This window comes from Nesoenas mayeri (genome assembly GCF_963082525.1).
Source record: "Nesoenas mayeri genome assembly, chromosome: Z".
Taxonomy (NCBI): Eukaryota; Metazoa; Chordata; class Aves; order Columbiformes; family Columbidae; genus Nesoenas; species Nesoenas mayeri.
Window position 1 is genome coordinate 68635730 of NC_137542.1, and position 17512 is coordinate 68653241.

A 17512-nucleotide genomic window follows, 5' to 3' on the forward strand; every position below is an offset into this window, starting at 1 on the left:
ATGACAACAAGTCTCAGCCAGCTCAAGATGAGTGTTTGCTGCTTCCCACCTCTGGGGAGCTGGATCTGTTTGCTCTGTACAGCACAGGTTTCTTCAGGGTTTTGCCGATTGGTGGTGCAGAGGCAAGCACAGGGACACCACCACCTCCCCAGGCACCCCTACCATGGGTTGGACCCAGCTAGGGATGAAGCGTGCTTAGAAGGAAGATAAGGCCTCACTTTTCAAGGAGGCTTCTTCCTACTGATACCATCCAGCATACAGGGCAAAAAAACCTTCAACAACTAAAAACCTGCAACTCCCCCAACAAAAAGCATCCTGTAGAAACACCTAACAACTCCAGGTGAGAGAAACAAACAGAAGTATTTACAGCATCCAAACTCAGACCACCGGCTGCTCTCCAGACCCCATGGCATGCCCATGCACTGGAGATTCCAATTCCCAGGCTTCACCCACACATCCCATTGCAAGACACGCTGATTTCTGACACTCATCCAGCCTCCCACTTTGTTTTATTTCTGCCTGGTGCCCGACCTCCCCGTCTCCTCTGGGTACTTTTCCTGCTGCCGTTTGTTCCTGTCCTTTACAGCTCTGCCTGCTGTCACTCGCATAACCCTGCCTGTTTGGTAATTTGTGGCAATAAAGTGTCACTGTGGGGAAAAAATACAGCATCACAGCAGCATATAAATCTCTGATCCATAAATTGTGCTGGCCCCCACGTGTGTGCCCCTCCTTTTCGATGTAAAGTGCAACAATTTAGGGCAAGAAGAAGAAAAAAAGAGCTGGTAATATGTGATCTTACTGAAGGGCAGCACTGAGCCGTCCTCGTTAGGGGCTGTAACGAATGCTGAGGGGTTGGTGCGTGCTGTAAATCACCCTGGTGAAATGGGGCCTCAGTGGAGGCTTCCTAGAGCTACCCAGGGCTTAAAAGGAGGCATCCTAAAGGGGAAAATAATACAATAGACATTGCTAAGGGGGGCCATCAGCGCTGAAGTCTCCGTTCCCTGTGAACAGCCTTGCTGGTCATGAGCAAATGTGACCCTGAGAGCTTCAAGGCCATGGAGAGGGTGCAGGTGTGTGCAGCTGAGCCCCCAGCTCCTCTTACCACCCAGATGTGGGATCCTGCCCATCTCCATCACTGCTGAAACACCTCCACCAGAGAAGCCCCACCAGCACCTGCCCTGCTTTGAGGGTGAAGGGGGACCACAAGGAGAGGGGTCTGCGCTTTTTTGCCCCATCTCTCCAATGCAGCAGGTCCCTGCTTTACACAGCTGTATGCTCACGCCTATGCTAACAACAGCTCAGAGTCAGGACTAAGTAGGGCAGCTCCCACCCCAAGGTAAATGCACCCCACTTTTGTGTCCCTGCGATCCCCAGCTCTACTATGCAGAGCACCGGGCACCCACCACCGTGGTCCTTCGGGAGCTGCAAGACACACAGAAGCCACGACAGCACCTTAAATAGTTTAACAGCAAGTACCGTCCCTCTTGCTGATGGTTATTTCTTTTAATGGGAAAACACTACTTGCCTCCATCAGAGCCCTCATTTACTGAATAATCATCTCGGTCACACTGCAGCTCAGCATCCCAGGACAGCTGTAAAAAGTCACCTCCAGCACTACTGCTGCCTCTCTCCTGAGCTGCAGCTCCCATGCCAGACCCAGCAAGCAGTCCCTCTCCCACGCCCATGGTCCTCAGCACATTGGGGTCTCACCCACCACCCGTCACACAGAACAGCAGGAAGCCTTGCAATGAAGCCTTCTCCTGACACTGACATTTTTCTTGACATCTATGGCCCACCTGAGCAGCTAAGTAACACTCCTGTGAATATAAACAAGCAGAGGAAAGTGCATTCACTAGACAGATAGCTTGGGGAAGAGTCATCACCTGCTGAAAGCCCATATGTGGTTTTGTAACAAAGGTATTTGCTTCCTGTCTTGCCCACTAGTCAGAGGAATATATGACTGAAGCTCAGCAGCATCCTGGAGACAGACTAAAACAGAGCGGAGAGCGAGGGATGCTCGGAGTGCTCTGCGGGAGCCGTGCAGACGAACACATTATGAACACCCTGGGGAGGAGAAATCTCCTTTCTCCCAGGCTCAAGACTGGCATAAAGCCAAAAGCCATCATTCAACTATCCTGCACCTGATCAAAAGAACATGTTAAAAATAAAATTTAAAAAAAGTCAAGTTTTGGTCCCCAAACCTGCCCATTGACAACTCCTTCCCTCCTGCAGTCACTTATTGTGAAATCCCAGCCCATTGCCATGGTGTGGTGCAGTGCTTGCGCACAGGGACACCCAACCCATGCCATTGTGGGTCCCAGCAGCAAAGAAGGACAATAGCACACTGGCAGAGCCAGCAGCTCGCACAGCGCTCAGACCACATCAAGACACTGCTCCTGGTTTTGAGAGCCCCAAAACAAGACACATGTTGATTAACTGGAGCATATTCATCAGAGGCTACTGAGGTGGTCAGGGGACATGTTGAGCATAGTGAGCCATGCTCTTTGCAACAACACAGAGCAAGAGGATGAGTGGCAGCGGGCAGCTGCTGAAACAAAGGGTTCCCACTGGATGCAAGGAGAAACTTGTCCCCCTCAAGAGCTCACCAGCACTGGAAGAACAGTGGCTCAAGCACCCTGTTCTCTTTTCACGTGAAGGGCCTTTCAGGAGCAGGCTGGATAAAGCCCTGGGCACAGCCTTGTCTAGTCTCAGTCTCCTGGTCAGTGCAGAGTCTCTGCTGGACTCAGGATCTCCAAAGTCTCTTCCAAACTGGATGGTTTTGCAAGTCCATTGTGAAAAACTGTGGCTGCAATAACACATCAGGCCACTGCTTCTCAGGGTGATAAGGTGATAACTGATGGAAAACCAGCACAGCACCTTTACAAAAACACTCAAAGCTAGACAGGATGAAGTCTTGCTCTTCTGCAATTCCCAGTTTCATGACTATTGTGACAGAACAACATAGGGAAGGAAATTAAGAACTACTCTTATATTAGGAGCAAAGACACTCCTTCATACCAGGAATGGAATCGGAAGCTGGGAACCCATTTCACCCCACCCTTTCTACATCTCCTCAAAAATCATACACTCACTGAAGATGTATGTGCACATACACTGCAAGACCAGTGCTAACTTGGCCTAAGGAACCACTCTGAACATGCAGTTTACATGGCTGGTGCTGATTCAGATGTCCTTGATAGCTTGTGAGAAAGGAGGAAAATGCATGAGACACAACATGGAAGTGGCCTCAGGCTGCTGCTTGGAAAATTTATGGTAAACAGTAGGAAAAAACCTCTTTGCTGGGAGGGTGGCACAGCTGAAGGCCAGGTACCCCAGGAGGTGGGGGATGTTCATGCTTAAGCCATGAACACTCAGCTAAACAGCCACACTGGTCTGATGCAGCACTGTTGGCAGTTCTGCGCTGAAGACCCCTGAGGTCCCTGATGGTTTGCAAAGATGCAAGAACAAGGTGAGAGATTGCTGGTCAGACTTGATCTTGGTCACTGACTCCACAAGCATCTACAAGACCCCACAGTCACTTCATTTTTCCCATCTAAAAAGCAGGTCCCTACTTGGAGGAAGGGCAAAGCCCACCTAGACACAGTACTGCCAAGAGCTGTGCCTGGAGAGGACACACCTATGACAGAAGGCAGAACAGATTCCTTGAGACCCAAACACTGCAAAACACGCAGAAACTGCATAACCAAGTGACAGCAGCACAGCTTTGGCAAGACATCTGTCCATTTATAAATAGAGCTCAACCGTGTGTCCTTATCACAGAGCTTTGATGTGTTTGGGGAGAGTATTTTTTTCCCTTTCTCTGTTGAGTCCCAGGCAGCGCAGATAATGGGCTTGGATCGATCCAGCTCAAGTATTACTAAACTTCCTACCACCATGGCAGCGTGCCAGCCCCAAATAGGACAAGAGAACATGTGTCTGTTCAGAGCCAACCACAAGAAGCAGGCAGAAAATTGCTTTAGACTTAAAAAAAAAAAAAAAAGGTGCTTTTTGCAGATTTGTAGATCAATCTACAATGTATTTTAGAGGTTTAAGAAAGTCAATAGAAACAAGATATATCATTGCTGCACAAGAACCTGAGAAGTTGTATTTCTATTTATGCTGCTGCTAGCACTCCAACCACAGGCTCGTTTTCCTGCTGCTCCCTGCCGCGGTCCCACATCACTTGTTCTCCCACAGCAAAGTTGAGGGAAGGGGCTCCCTCCGCTGCTGCAGCTGACCACCGCATTTGTTTTCCCAGAACAACCTAGCTCTGGGGCTGGTTGGGGTCTGAGATACCGTAAAAAGTGTCACCATTGCACCTCGTGCCTTGCTTGGAAGCGAGAGGACACAGGGGCTGCTGGCAGTGGCCAGGATGACCTCCCACAAACTGTCATTTGTCACCTCAGGTGTCCACCCACATGGGCTCAGAACACAAGTTCAACTCAAGTCTCTTGGGATGCTCCAGACAGGGCTTAGATGATCCTTTGGGACTTGTTCTTCAGCTGCAAAGGTCAGCAGCCTGCCCTCTGCAATCTCATCCCCAGTGATGTGACAAGCCGGTGACAGACACATCTGCCATGTACCTACCATACCTCTTGCTACCACCACGGCACAACTTGGAGAGGCCTTGCACAGATCCCCATTGTAAACCCTCTGCCCTCCCAAGCATTACAAGGCATATGCAGAATTTTTCTCCCCCTTTATTACTACTATCCAGTGAGCCACATGACATGTCTTATCAAACCAGACCTAAATCATGGCTGACCCTCCCTAGATACTATGTAATGCATCCGCCATTAAACATACAATTAGCCTACATTTACAAATCTGTAAGAGGCTGTGACCGGCCATTCATCACTCACAGGCAGGACCGCTCACCTCCTCCTGGCAGAACCTTTCCTAAGGAGCCACCAGGAAGTGAATCCCCCTGGAACCAGCTACATCCGTTTCCCAGCCTCTATGAGGCACAAAAAAGCATCTCCTCGCTTCCACACACTGCCTGAGAGGGGGAAGGGTAACTTGTATCTGGGCTGAGAATAGCTGGCTGCATACCCTTGGTGACCAGGCAAAGCCCCTGTGCTGTGGGATGCCCAGCTCCAGCCGTCCTGCCCTAGAGCCCAGCTGGGCGTGGGAAAATAGGTCAGGCTACAACATGGGAAGCAGAAAACAGCTTTCTGCCCTCCCTGCAAGGTTAAAACATTAGCAAATGCCCGCTGCACACACCATCCGAAGCCCATCGATGCTTCCTTGAGGAGCACACCAGGGCAAGGAAGCCCACGGCTGTGATGCAGGACAGGGACCAGCAGCCGGGGCACCAAGGCTGGCAGAAGGACCAGCCTGCTTCCACTCCTCTGACCCCCTTCCCAGCCCTCTCCCAGGCTTGAGATTCTCCAACAGCACATCACTGGGGCTGGGCTTTTATTCCTCCACTGCCACGTACGAGCGAGCGCCAGGGGACATATCATTCAGCAAAGCCAAGGAAGAAACAAGCAGCATTAACCGCTAGCATGTGTGTATGGAGACCCCTCATAAACTCTTTTTTTCCCTCGCTCCCATCTGCTTTGCTCTGGGCCACTAAATCCAATTCAGCAATGCTCAGAGCTTGTACCTAAGCTGCGACACATTTGTCAGATCCCTGACTATACCCATGGCTAATTTTACAACACTAATTTATCTCGCCATATTATATCGCTTTCATTTCATCCCCCTGGATCCCATTACTGCCAGTGTACCTTGTAGCCAGCATGTAACAGTAATTGGTATTATTAGCGACGTACCCTCCTCGAGCTGCTCTATTTGCAGAGCTGTGAGGAGTCTCATGGGTGAGTCGGTCCGTGGCGAGGATGGTGATGGGAGGGGTTCTTACCCCACATCACCCCACAGATACCACCACTGGGCAATGCTGCGGGCAGGGTTTTGCTGCTGCAGAGCATCTCTGCACCCCCAGACCATAGCCCGCTCCCTAGTACAGCTCTATCAGGTGCTGCTCACCCTTGTGGTCCCTTAACCTTGAGCTTTTAACTCCAGAGCCCACGTTCAGCTTTGCACACAGTGAGCATTTCTGTCCTTGCCTGTGGCTCAGAGAATACAGGACTCTGCCAATCCAGGGTGAAAGAGGCTGCAAAACACCCCTGGGATGCACGATTTAGGCCAAGGGGGCAGGGAAGCTGCACAGGAAAATTCATGAGACTTCATGCTATTTTGGCCAACAGTTTCTCCTCTTCAGTGTAAGCTATTGCTTTTCCAAGATCAATGTAATTAAAGTCATGCAGTTTTAGCTAAGTAGGAGGCTGTGCTATTCAAACGGTGACAATTTCCACTTAAGATGTCCTTGCCTGGCATTTAGAGACTTGTTAAATTTTAATTCATCATTTTAATTTCTCGAGCACAGCACCAGCAAGCACTGGCTTCCCCAGCATGGCTCCATGAAGTCTGCGTTCTCAAATTGGGCAGCCCCATCCACAGGCCCCTTCCCTGTTCCAGCAGGGTCCCCGTGCCTTGAAAAAGATGACCTCGAACCGCTTCTCAAGCTGTGTTCTCACAGCCTCATACAAGGCACATATGCATCAGGTCTCAGAGGTAGGGCAACACCTTGACCATGGCTGGAGATGGTGGTGGGAATGCAGCCCTTCACAGCAGAGCGGAGCCCAGGGAAGTTCATCACATCCATGATGCTGCAGCCCCCAGCACAAGCAAGCGGAAAGAACATCCAGCAAAACTGAGAGCTTGAAGTTGTGCTTGACTGTGAGAGGTGGCACCTCACTTCCCACCACGAAGTGGTGCTGGGTGACACTTACCTGCTCCACAGCAGTTCAGCCATCATGGGACCTCCACTATCTCAATTAGAACACGCATCCCCCAGTTGCTATAAGGGCTTTCAAGCAGGAGCACTCCCTGCAGAGCAGCCTCCCATGTGCAGTCCGTGATGTGTATTTTCCAAGCTGTTATTTACAACCTAAATAACTACTGTCAGCATCTGCCCTCTTTGCACAGCAGCCATGGGACTGCTCACACACCAGAGCCAGAAGCAGCCTTTTGCTACACCTTAATAAATGCCATCCCAACCACAAGACACGTGGCCTGCAGCCCCACCATGGCCAGCTGGCCCAGAGAGCAGCAATCGAGGTCAAACCATTTGAACAAGTGTTTTAACCCACCTCTTATCTCTCCACCAGTCCAGAGTCCTTGGGGTGTCCCCAATTTCTCATCCACGTCCAGGAGAATTCTTCCAGCTGCTTGACCAACCCTTGCCGCTCAGATCTGGGATTTTCTTCAACAAAACAGAAGAGACAACCTGTCAGGTTAACAGGTGGAGCTCTGCCATCACTTTGGATTTAGAAAACAACCAAGAGAGGGGTGCATCTGTTCTCCAGCCCTGATGGCTGGGGGTAAATCGTGCAAACATGAAACTAGTTTAGACGAAGAACACTCCCACAGAAGCATCACAGTCCAACTCCAAAGCACTAATTTACTTAATTATTTTGATTTAGAGACATGAAAGGGGAGACAGGGAAAAAAAAAAAAATAAAGCAGCTTGGAGCATCTCTGATCTTTAAAGACAGAGAGCAATGATCCCCAGCCAAAACAGCACAGCAGCACTGAAACGTCAGCCCAGCACCAAGGCATTTGCCCACAAGGTCTTGCACTCCCTAAACCCTAATCCTGCAAAGCCTCACACACATGTTATACTGTGCGGGGAGAGGCCAATCCGACTGAACCCAGGAGTGTGAAGAGGAAAGCACGCACGTACGGCTTTGCAGCACGGACACCGAGGACTGGAAACGGGAGAGCGACTTTCTTTGCTATGTCTGACATGCTGCCTAGTGAGATGGAGTCCGAGGCATTGCTGAAACCAGCAGTGCCTTCAGTTGCAGCAGCAAATACGCTTTTTGTGTCAGACAAACAAATTATCAGTTGAGATCTGCGCTCATTATATAGCTCTTGTGGCTGAGCTTGTCCATTGGTCTCTCTCTTCTTTTTAAATGATTTGAGGACAAAGAAAAAAATCTTGTGGCTCTGCGTAATTAAAAATAGGAGCCAAAATCTACTGGCAAGTGAAAAGTCTGGGAGTCACTCCCTGCAGAGACACTTTCCAAAGGGCGACAATGACTCCAAACCTGGAATACCACATGCTTTAATTAGCTAGCACCTGACCTGGAGCCAATGAGCTCTGTCAGAGCCCTCCCCAGGACCACATCTAGAGCCCGGCCAAGTCAGTGGGAGGATGCTACAGAAACCCAAACTACAACTCCCATCCACCCCTCACTTGCTTACAAAACCTAAATAAATAAATAAAACCCCCAAACTCTGCTGGGTGCCTGATGGAGAAACCCTCATATGCAAAGGACTGGGAAATAATAAAAAAGTTTTCCAGAGCTTAAAAAGGAGGGAAGCAGACTGTTTGTCATGCCAGCAGCCTTGGCACGCCACAATTCATCATGCTTGTCAGGTGTCAGCCACTGAGAAATTTAACTCCAGCTGCCCCGAGCCCAACACCCGCAACGCCCCATCACTCAGAAGCTGCTCTGCCAGGCACCCGGAGCTGACAAGTGACTGGCAAGGAGAGGAGATGGCTCCTCCCCAAACCTCTCCTTGCTCTGCAATTCAAATGCAACTTTTTTGTTTTATTTTTTTTCTTATTTTTCTTTTTTACCTGCAGATGAAGCAGAACACAGGAGACCAGGCTGTAGCAAGGGGTGAGGATCATTTGTCACTACCCGGCAGTGACCTGTTGGGGCTGTCGCTCCAGCTTGGTAGGGATTTGACAAGAAAGATGGGTTTAGCACCAAGTGATCTCAGAGATGTTTCTGCAGCATCCTCTGCTCAAGCTGTAATGACATGGTTTTCACAGGGACAGTGCACTATGCTGGGTACAAAGTACCAAATCCCAGTGCTTTTGCTGAGAGATGTCTTTGGAAGTTGCTCATATGCAAAGCATGGACACCCTCTGTGCCCTATCCCAATGGGACGAGCCAGCCCTGCCACAGGTCCAGCAGCCCAGGTTTCCCCATGGAAGTCAAAGCATGAATTTGCTTTGCTTCTTAAGAACCCCATACAGAGGTCAGATCAGGTTTTGGAGGAGCTCAGCGTGCCCACAGCAAGTCACCAACTGCAGGAACTGGCTCAGGGCATGAGCCACCACTGTGACAGCAGGAAGATCTGTGAGCTAAAACTGCTCCAAAACCATGAGACAGCCTTGGCCACAGCTCAGGAAGGCTCATGTAAGGAGTAAATAACACCAGCCACAGAGCAGGGACAAGTCCTGGGGCAGTTCCTTGCAGGAGAGCTTGCACTAGCCTTGAGCTCCCCCAGATCACCAGGACTTAAGGTTCCAGCAATGCTACAGTCAAGACACTTAATCAATGTCACACTTGCTTTATAAGGCCTGGCTTGGCTTCCCCCAAGAAATACTCTTGTTTTGGTCATTTCTGTAGCAAGAAGCTGAGTTGCAAAGCAAAAGCACTAACTGTTTAAACTGGTCCCTGCAAAACTCTGAAGGAAGCCTAGCACTCACTCATGCACGCTGCCTGCCCCGCATGATGCACGCTGCCTGCCCCGCATGATGCACGCTGCCTGCCCCGCATGATGCACGCTGCTTGCCCCGCATGATGCACGCTGCTTGCCCCGCATGATGCACGCTGCCTGCTGCAGCAGGGGCTATGGGATAACCAAACTACCTACTGAAAAAAAAGACAAAACTAAAAAACCCACGAAGACAAACACACCGTGTTTGCCAAAAATCTTTCTTGCCAGGGCTATGTTGATCAGGGATCAGTGAGTTTTACTGGTACCAAAAGAAGGAGCACACAGCTTCCCAGAGGCAAGCCATCCCATGCAAGAGTGGGGGCGTAGGTTTTGCAACCACACGTGCGCAGACCAGTGCAGACCCTGCTGTGGGAGCAGAGTGGCCACCACCTCCCTGCACACAATATACGTCATACACAGCAGCGCTTTTCAGAGACTTGCAACTTGGCGAGAGGAAAGTGGATTTTCGTGGTGTCAGCAACAAGCAGATCCCTGACACCTGGCTGAAAACCTTGCCCACAACTATCAGACATGGTTTCGCAGAGCACTAGAGTTTCTTCGGCACAAAAACCTGCGAGAATTTATCTCTTTTTTTTTTTTAAGCTGTGGATAAACTAATGCCTTTTTCTCCCCCAAAACAGTGCTCTGAGAGCAGCTTAAAACCCTCTTTGCTAAAATTTTCCAAAAAAATTCAGCCGGAGGCAGAGACATGTGAAGTTTCAGTCCAAATGGTTAAAGGCTGGCGTAGTTTCAAGCAACTGAAGACAGGGGCTTATAATCAGAAGTGTCAGGCAACCTTAATTATATTATTTCCTGAAGGAAATAGTTTTCCCTGCCAAAGTCCAGAAGTTATTAAAAAAAGTTGACCTCACTGGAACCAATCAAGATGGAGACAAGAAGCCTGTGATGGATTTTTAAGGCAGGAGAGTTCACGCATCTGCGTTTTCAGGGGTCCAGGATTTTAGGACAGGTGTTCCCGCACAAGCCTGGCCCTGCAACAGCCCCGTGGCCAGAAGCCAGGATGTCAAACCCCCTCCATCCATCCTCTCAAAATCCCCTGGGCAGGGGGACATGGGAGCCCCACAGGCCCAAGGAAGGTGCTCACCGACACCCGCATCAATCGTTTCGCCAATGCAAGCAGAGAAATACAGCCGGCTGCTTTGTAGCAGTCAGGAGCACACAGGCTTTTTGTCTGTCTCTTCCCCTGCACCCATAAATAAAAGTGACAGCAACTTTATTTAGGACTTCTTCCAGTTAGGAGGGGATGGAAGAAAAGTGAAAAATGAAATTGCAGCTCAGTGAAGGCAGAGGGGGAGGATCCCGGAGGCACAGCTCGGGCTGTGCTGCGGCTGCAGCAGCCTGGGCTGGTAGCAGCCCTCACACTCCCAAACCCAGCACCTCCTCATCCTCAGCAGTGCACCAGTCCCCTCTGTCCTTTCAGGCAAAGAAAACCCATCCCACCCCTGCCTCCTGCAGCCCAACAGCTCCCCAGTGCTACCCAAGAGGCTCAAGAATCTGGAAGGAGTCAGAGGTGGAATAACTCTGCCTCTTTTCCTCCAGAAAAGGATAAAACACCCCTTCCAATAATTCAGCAGAGTCACCTGATCACACATACACAAAGCTTGTACTTGCAGGATCAAGATCAGCCCCAAAATGCATCTCAGCCTTGTGCAGCTTGCCAGCATGGTGGAGCGGTGAGTGCATCTCCACCAGCATCCAGTACCATGGCAGGTCCTGGCTGTTTTGGCTATAACCTCCAAGAAGTCTTTAGCAACTGAGGAAAGACCTCCTTTCTATAAAAAGCATGGAAGGACACTCAAAAAGCAAGAGAGGAGGTGAAGGCTGCTCTACAAGAGGGCTGAGCACTCAGCAGAGCTGGCCACAGGCAATGCCCCAGCACAGGGGAACACAGCCAGGGCTGAAACATCCCCTGGTCTGGTCTCATCCAGCTCCCCGCAGCATCTTCCCAGCAGTACAGCAGCTCCTGTATCACAATGGTATTGCAACACACTGTGAAAAACAAGCTCTGTTTCAGCCTTTGTGCTGCTAGTCCCACCTCTGAGCTGGAGCTATTTGACACGCAGGAACCCAGTCCCCAACAAGAACCATGCTTACAAGCTAGACTGGAGGTACGCCACACACCTACACCTGCACACAAATAAAACGCTCAGGGCAGGCATGTAGGAAAAGAAACCCACCATCCCTGGAGATGGGCGCCTACCCCATTCCCAAAGGTTCAGAGTGGAAGCTGCGTGCAGCTCCCTGGGGAGAGAGGCTGCAAGTGATCTCATGGGTTCCTTCCACCACTGCCCTCTCCACTGCCCTGAGTCAGAGATTGATGACAGGCCATTTGTCAGCACCAGTGGCATCATCACCAATCTCATTTCTGAGCAGATATCTGACCTTGCTTGCATCCCCGAGACCTGTGTTACCACACGGCTCATGCAGCCTCCTGACAGCTCCCTGGGGACACAAGGCAAAGCAGGCGACTGGGCTGTGACACTGCTTGATCATCACTCAGGATACACAAGACAAACCTTCCAGCTGCAGGATGAGTGGGGAGTGGTCATAGGCTTGTCCCACTGCCCTGGCACCCAAGCAAGGGCCTCCCAAGCTGGACACTGGATTACGTTATGGGGAAAGGAGACCTGCCCCAAAGATCAGGGCTCAGGCAAAGCCAGTCTTGTGTGAATATCAGCAGAGGGGAGGAAAAATTAAAAAAAAAAGAAAAAATAAGTTCTTTTTCCCATGCCTGCAGCATCCTGTGTCTCAGCCCCATGCTACCCAGCCAGCCTGGGGGTGGTTCAATGTGCAGTATCACCCCAGCCTTCTCCACAGCCAGCCATGACCCAGGCTGAATTTTAACTCAGACCTTGCTCAGTGAGGACACCAGATAAAATCCAGACATGGATCCATCCTGCATTTCTGAGCAGAGCTTGTACTTGTGTCCTCCAGAGCAGGAGCTATGCCACAGCATCCAGCACCCATCTGTCCCAAAAGAGACCGTGTTGTCACTGTACATGTCTAACTACACAATTGTCACTTGAACATCACACACAGCTCTGGTCCTCACACCTCAGAAATGGAGTAGTGAGACCACAAGAGGTACAGGAGAAGGGGAACAAAACAGCTTCTGCATCAGGGCACACCAAACACACTAAGACTTTTGAGCCTGGGAAGAAGGAAAGGGAAGGAGGAGACAGGATTTAGCCAAAGGACCTCAGGCTACACACAGTGTTGGCCAAACTATGATGCTTGAACAGCTCCTTGCTACATGGTAGAAAACAACCAATTTTAAAAGAAGCAGGGAAAATTCAAGGTGAACAGGTCCTCTGACAAATCCTAGTCCCGACACAAGCTTTGCCTCAACACAACCCTCAGCCATAGACAGCCAGATCCTGGGAGGACGGCATTCCCACTGGGAGGGATGAGACAACCATCAGGACAGCTCTTCCTTTGCAGTGAGTCAAGCCAGTCCCAGCTCTCATACTTCTCATAAGAGGAACAAATTAAAATGATGTGAGACTGGGAAAAGACACACTCAGTTAAGATGAAGAAATCAGTGCTATTAAACATCATTAGAATAATATGCCCGGGAAGCTTCATAAAAGGAGATATTATATGACTGAACGGTCTCCAGACCCTCATTTTACACAGACCCAAAACACCAACAGAGAGTATCTTCTAACAGCCAACTCTCACAACTACCGGAAGGTTTCTTTTTAGTTTTGTGTTGTGCTGGGTTTTTGTTTGTTTATTTGTTTTCCCAAGGAGCTTTTTTTGGGTTTGCAATTGAAACTACAATTCTTTTAGCTCCTGAGGGGGGAAAAAAAAAAAATTGTTTTTCATTAAGCTGAAGCAAATGGCATTTTTGCTTGTCAAAAACATTTGACACAACTCTGACAGACTCAACCAGACATATAAATAAGAGATTTAAATCCTTCTGCTTCAGAGCTTAAGAAAAACCCACTGTCAGTCTCATGCCAGTACAAGATCTCTCTTACGGGTCACATTCCCTAGGGGATACCAGCACCATCTCGGTGCTGATGCTGTCTGGGATGGAGGGCAGGTACCAGCCACAACAACCCATTCCCGCAAGTAAAACCGCACCAGTCCATGGCATCCCACTGCAGGCTGCTGTCTCTGAGGCTTGATCAGCCTTGCTCAACAAGCAAACAGTTGGCTCAAGTGACAGGGACATGAGCGGCATTGATCCCCTCCCTCTACTGCCACCATTCGTATAGGATAATGGCATTGACTGAGAAGTGCTGGATGCTTTCTTTCCTCAGCCATCTGGGCTGTGCATCAGCAGCCTCGGGACCTCCTTCCCCATCCGTTGTGTCAGCGACATGGCCACAGACACTGTGACAAGACGCAGAGCAGCATCGAAGCCCATTTCAAAATCCTTCTATCCTACTCAAGCCAGGGAGGCTTATCTGCATGGATTTATACTGTTTGCCCCAATATTTAGCTACTGAGCTGACTAATCTGCGCCACTGGGGTTTTTCTTGCACACAGAGGCTGGACAATCTACATCATTCATCATTTAGATTAGCTATTGTCTTAATCCTCTTTAAACTACTGTATAATACATAAGGGAATGGATGTCCTGTATGCTTGGGATACGCATAAAAAACCCAGGCTGAAGCTCAGATACTTGGACAGAAGCTAGAATGACAGATCCTACCAAGTCACAGAAGAAAAAGGAAACCTGTTGCACCCCCTGACAGCTGGTTTAACAACATCTTGCCCTCTCCACCCCAGCAGCCTGTAATTATTTCCTAGCCAACTTCCTCAAGCAACACATGGCTCTCCTGCCCTCTTCCCTCATCACATCCCCATTATGAACTGGGGACCTCGAGCTGTGTCAGCCCATGCAACATAGTCTTGCTAAAGCTGTTGTCTCAAGGATAAGCACCTCTGCACCCCAGGAGCTTGGACATATCCCAATCCAGTGTCACCTACAGACATGCTGCTCTCAGAAAGGCAATAGCTCTGCACAGCCCCATGTCATGCTTTGGGCCCTGCCTTGCAAACAAGTAGGCTTAAGTCAAGGATTAATGTCCAGCTTTGCTATCTGGGATCATGCTGCGCGTCGCTGCGGCACCCGACGGGAGGACAAACAAAGAACAGGTTTAGGGGGAGAAGCGGCAGGGATGGGGTGTGCAACAAGGCAGTAGCAAATGAGGCTTTAGTTCGTTGCCTGCCAGAGCTGAGGGAGCTAATAAACAGACAGATGAGAGCTAAATTGTCTTCTGAACCTCTGTATCAGTATTCACATTACAGAGGCTGCTTCCAGCAATTCCAGCGTATTAATAATAAATGCTACATAATTACAGCAGACTTGCTTTTGTCCTCTCTTCCTGTTTTCTGTCAATGTCTGCTTAACCCTCTGCAGCCCACAGCCAGCTCTCCACCAGCACCAGCCCCTCTGCAGGTGGCACAGCCCTGGCATCACCGGTGTCCAGGGGTGCACAGGCTACAAGGGGAAGTGAAGGAAAGCTCAAGTGCTGACACTAGGCTGCAGTGATCACCTTCTACCTGTTGAAGCTGTGTCAATGTTGCTGCAGGGCATGAAAAAGGAGTGTTTGGGGCCTCCGTTTCAGCCCCAGGGTGGGATGAGTTGAGGTCCGTGCAAACAGCATCTTCACAGCTCTGAGGAACACAGAGTCACTTCTTAACAGCAAATAGGGTTTATGGCCTCTCCTGGTTTTAATCTCTCCCAGTCTTGCAGACAGAGCTGCCTTCCCTACAGAGATGTTTTTGGGGTGTCTCCACCCCAGCCCACTGGGAGCCCCCCTGCTGCACCCACAGTCACAGGGCTGTCGGTGGTGACATCTCCCAGGAGCAATACCACCACACACTGCTGGGGGCTGGCTGTGGGATCTGGGGGAAACCCAGAAGGAGGCAACTGTGGGAAGACATAGAAAATGACCCACAGGTCCTGAGTCTGGCACCCAGGTAAGGAAGAACAGAGTTTTTGTGTAACCAAGTCCCAGATCAACACCTCCAGCTTGAGCAGTGCTGCAGCCACCTCCCAACGCTGCCACCTCATTCTCTGCAGCACCAGCATCCCTCAGGCACAGCCATTCTTCTGAAGTATCCTTTTTCCTAGGCAAGCCATACCAGAACACCATGCCCTGTCTGACCATTTCATGAGCTGACTCAAATGACGTTTACATAGCGTCTGGCACTTTTCCCCTGAATTTTCAAAGTGTTTCATCCAATCTAGCTGCAAACTGAACACTGGAACCTGCTTTGCTTCTCACAGGACTGTCTCTGAGCATTCCTTCCTCAGTTGCAGGCAAAGAGCATCAGGACTCTGGAGAAGGATCCACATTAACAGTGCAATAGATGTTTACAGCAGAGCACAAGTTTAATTTGCACCTTTCAGGCTAGCTCTCTCTTTTCTCAGCCTTGCAGGGAGGCTGCCATGCCCCCTAACATGGCTTCAATAATAGAAGAGAACAAATACCTCAAACGGGATTTCTGTGAGAAGAAACCAACATGCATAACAAAGCATGCCTGCCTTCTAGTGCAAATTAACTCAGCTTTTGCCCTGACTGCAGACCTTTCTAGACACAAGATGGTAGGGGGAACACCACGAAACTCAGACACAGAGCTCTCTCTGCACAGAGAGAGAACCTCAAATATTAAGGGAACACTTGGCTCAAACTGCTGAAAGTTGAAAAGCCTTAAAATGGAAGATAAAACAGCTCAAATACAGCTATACCACTGACACAGGGAAGACAAGGTTGGAGTGATATAGGCATTACTATCCCTCAGACAACAGTGTCCCACCCAACCTGGGACACACATAGCATCCCTCAGCATCGGCATCCTGCCACCGCTCTCGGATGGTTCCCATGGCTGCGTAGATCCACTTCGTTTTCTGTGCCATCTCCTCTGCAAGGTGAAACATAGACACACTTTTCCTCTCTGTACGTGTCATAGTAATCTTTTTGCAGTTCTCAGAAAATGACACAGCCACCAGCTGTTGAGGAAAAAATGCTGAAGAAAGAGAACCACAGTTCTTTTCTGTCCTACACTGACCAGTAGAGATGCTAAGAAAAGCAAGAGGTAACAGACCATGCAGGTGATGGGATGAATGCACAGGACAGGAGCCCCCTGGACCATTCACATGGAGTGGGCATGCCAGAGAAGGATGGAGCAGAGTAGGGTGGGTAGGAAAAAAGAGTTATCGTCATCACATCATGCTCTTCTTTGCAGGACAGTATGAGGAGGGCTACTTTGAAAGCAACATTGCTAGTAGATAGCTGTGGGGTATGAGGAAAACCAAATTCATCCCCACTGGGGGGCACTCGGCAGGTCACATCGCTGTGGTCTGCCTCGCTCAGCAGGGCGGCCCCCATTTCTCCACTGCAGGGACCATTGCTCCCTGTGCAAAAGGCAATCAGCAGCCCCGAGTCTTCACTCGCTACCGTGAGCTGGTGCGACCAGAAAAGTAATAAGCTATAAGGAAAGGAAAGGGAAACCTTCCAGGAGCTTCAGGGAAGATGAAATGTATCAACCCTAGAAAGGAAGATCCTGAGCTGGGCTGCAGCTCTTGGACACACGGAACCACCCAGACAAGCATCCTGTGCTGCTGGAGGAGCTCCTGTGCGCAGGGGGAAGCGACAGCCCTGCCAGTCCCCTTCAGCAGGAGTAATGCAGGCGTGGGAGGACAGTGAAGCACCCCAGCTGCTCTGCATGCCCCCCTCAACAGGGCATACCCAAGCCAAGCCCAAACCCTCCCAGCACAAACATCGTAGTGCTAGAGAGTAACGCAACATTTGCCCCAGGATTATCAGCCAGCACTCCTGGATGCAAAGGCAGAAAAGAATTAGGCTTCTGAGCCTCCAGGCTCACCTCCAGGACAGCCTGCATTACACTCCCCTGACAGGGCTGTTCTCCTGCTTTCCAGCAACCTCCATGTACAAACTCACACCCCAAATCTCAGGATACTCCCAGGCAGTTGATGGCAGCA

At 50.0% G+C, this 17512-nt stretch overlaps 1 protein-coding gene across 1 annotated transcript in view; it reads right to left on the bottom strand.

Moving 5' to 3' along the window:
• CNTFR (ciliary neurotrophic factor receptor) overlaps positions 1 to 17512 on the bottom strand; it is a gene marked incomplete at its 3' end in the record, with an annotated part of 213857 nt that overhangs the window by 150937 nt on the left and 45408 nt on the right. Inside the window, exon 2 of the mRNA XM_080362617.1 lies at positions 7165 to 7270. The remainder of the gene's footprint in view (positions 1 to 7164; positions 7271 to 17512) is intronic.